Source organism: Octopus bimaculoides, chromosome 5, assembly GCF_001194135.2.
Source record: "Octopus bimaculoides isolate UCB-OBI-ISO-001 chromosome 5, ASM119413v2, whole genome shotgun sequence".
NCBI classification, from domain to species: domain Eukaryota; kingdom Metazoa; phylum Mollusca; class Cephalopoda; order Octopoda; family Octopodidae; genus Octopus; species Octopus bimaculoides.
The window spans coordinates 10,822,847-10,826,541 of record NC_068985.1 but is presented as its reverse complement, the minus strand read 5'-3'; positions in this window follow the sequence as shown (position 1 = coordinate 10,826,541).

The following is a 3,695-nucleotide window of genomic DNA, read 5'->3' as shown; positions in this document are numbered from 1 at the left end:
TATATATATATATATATATATATATATATAGAGAGAGAGAGAGAGAGAGAGATAGATAGATAGATAGATAGATAGATAGATAGATAGATAGATAGATATGCATATACATGTATATGTATATATATATATACATACATGTATGTGTGTGTTCATGTGTCGGTGCGTCTGCGTTGTGTGCGGCGCGAGTGTGTGCTTGTCTGTGTGTGAGTGCGTGTGCACAAGCATGTCTGTATGTGTGTGTGTGTGTGTGTGTTTTGGTTTCCATAAACTTCCAACTACATACAAAGCAAAACACTAACCAAACCATATTTATTCTCTTTTATTATTCATTAATAATCTTCCCCTTTAAGTCATAAAATATATATTTCTGACAATTCGAAAACAACGTCACCAAGAACCTGAAGATTATATTAATCCCTTAATCGGTGACCAGTCTCCAAATGCATGTAACTGCATGATCTGTGAGCATGCGCACCCATCCACACACACATGTACACACATATATACATTGTACAAGCAATTACATTACACATACCGTAGTTTCATTACAATTACATTACACATACCGTTGTTTCATTCTATCAGGCGTGGCTGTGTCGTAAGAAGCTTGCTTCTCAATCACAAGGTTCTGAGTTCAATCCCACTGCGTGGCACCTTGGGCAAGTGTCTTCTATTATAGCTTCGGGTTGACCAAAACCTGGTGAGTGAATTTGGTTGAGGAAAACTGAAAGAAGCCCGCCGTATATATGTAGAAATATATATATATATATATATATATATATATATATATATATATATATATATATGATGTTGACCATTTATGTATGTGTGTATTCTTGTGTGTGTGTACTTACAGAACGATAGAGTAAGTACCCGGCTTTAAATATTAAAAATAGGTAATATGGTCTATTCATTCGACTAAACATTCTTCAGTATGGCCGCCGTTCAATGACTGAAGCAAGTAAAAGATAAAAATAAAAAAAAACATGATAAAATATACAGTCATCTGTCCATGTTTTCCTTGTAAACAGGACTCTTCAAGATCAATAGCCAATACAATATTCATGCGAACCTAACACTAAACCCATTCAAAACATTTAACAGAGAAACCTCACACACCAAAATAAAAAGTATTGCTGATACAAATACATAATACTACTGACCAGGGATATATCAGATCCAGAAAATAGCAAGTCAACTGACCACACTCAGTTATCTGCCTTTTCATACCTACAGAGAAATACAAAGTGCCATACCTTGCCCATTAAATCCCACTCTCCTATAAATAGGACACTAAATGAAAACATTAAATAAGTATTATCACATTGTCGCAGTGTCCTATTTATAGGACATCGTCCATTTCCATCTCTATTTTAAGTAAAGGAGTTTTAATAACAGATTTTTTTCATTTTAACTTATTTTCAATCGTCTGTAAAAATTTAAAAGTAATATTCAAAAATTTAAGCACTCTGGGACTTAATGCGTTAAAAGCGTGCGCGTACGGACAGATAGACACAAATCCATAAGAATATACACTCATTGTTTGTCATATTGTTCCAGAATCCAATTTATAGGGAACCGTTTATATCCATTTCTACTTGAAATAAGGAGTTATAATAATTGATTTTTCGTCGTTTTAACTTATTTTCAATTATCTATGAACATTTAAAAGTAATATTCAAAAATTTAAGTAATTTCGGACTTAATGCGTTAAAAAGTGCACGAGCAGGGACAGACACGCACAGTCCCATAAGAATATACACTCACTGTTTGTCGCATTGTCCCTGTATCCAATTTATAGGGAACCGTTTATTTCCATTTCTACTTGAAGTAAAGGAACTGTTAATAACTGATTTTCTTTTTATTTTAACTTATTTTCAATCATCTGAGAAAATTTGAAGTAATATTCAGAAATTTAAGCAATCTGGGACTTAATGCGTTAAAAGCGAAGCACACGGACAGACACACACAACCCCTATAGGAATATACTATTCCCGTTTTTCAACTAAATATTGAAAACATGCAATTGAAATACACCCCACGTACGATACACGCATACTAAACTTAATCAAGTAAACGAAATAGAAACAACACACCATAGATAGAACACAAGAAATGAAATACCTCATAAAAATGGGTAAAACTATATAAAAAAAAAAAAGGTGAAGTTACCTCCCAGTTTCAGTGGCGTATGAATTCCCCGCCTGTTTTCATTTAGTGCCCTGTTTATAGGACAGTGGGACTTAATGAACAAAGTGCAGCATTTTGTATTTCTCTGTATGTATGAAAGGGCGGGTAGTTGAGTGTGGTCAGTTGACTTACTAGTTTCTGGATCTAATATATCCCTGGTCAGTAGTATTATTTATGTGCATCAGTAGTACTTTTTATTTTGGTGTGTGAGGTTTCTCTGTTTAATGTTTTGAATGGGTTTAGGGTTGGATTCACATGAATGTTGTATTGACTATTGATCTTGAAGAGTCTTGTTTACGAGGAAAACATGGATAGGGTTACTCATTTTTGCCAGCCAAGTGAACTTGAGCAATGTAATGAAGTGTTTTGCTCAAAAGCACAACGCGTCGCCCGATCCAGGAATCGAAACCACAATATTGCGATCATGAGTCGAACACTCTAACTACTAAACCACTAAAACCAACGAATATATATGCTCTACCAATATCAAGCCATGCTAGTTTCGCCTCATGATCCCACTAGCATGAAACTCGAGACGTCACGCAAAGCATCAGTTTGAGTTTTGATAAATTAAAATCAGACACACGCATATACACACACGCATACCCATGTGTGTGCCTGTGTGTGCGTACACTTATTATTATATTACCGTGTTTTATTGGTCCTTTTTCAGTTATTCTATATCGGTCCTACTGGGGTACAGCCTGAAAGTGCCCTATTGGAAAAAAAAACTGCTTTCGTTTATGTCCGTTGCATTTTCCAAGGAATCCTTTCATGTATAAACAGCAATCCATTGTGAGTTAAGGAAAGGCCTTTTGCTAGCACAAAATATCACACATACATGCACATGTAAACAGGGATAAACACATATATGTGTATACTCGCGTGTGTGTATATATACATACGCCTATATGTGTGTGTATAAACACACACATGTATATATACACACATATGTATATATGTATGCGTATATAGAAGCCTACACACACACACACACATATATATATATATATATATATATATACATTCATACACACACATACATGCACACTCACACATATATATCTCTATATGTACGTATGCATATATACAGAAGCTTATATGTATATACATATACATACATATACATATACGTATATATATATGCATATATGTACATATACACACACGCGCACACATATATAAAGGCAGACAGACAGAAAGTGATTGATAGATTTTTATAGATAGACTAATAGTTATGAATATAAATATATATGAGGGCAGCACTGTTCCGATTGGGTCTAAAATGTACAAATAATTTCACCGTCAGATAATATTCCTCAGATATATCTAAGCGGAATGAAATGTTCTCCCCATCCACGGTTTCTATAGTGAGAGAGAAATTACTTGTCCACTATTTTGTTTGATATTATGAAGTCGCAATGCAGCTGTTAGATTCAATAATTACGTCCGTTAAAGGGATAAAGTATATATGATATATAATGGAAGATTTTGTCAGGCGTCCT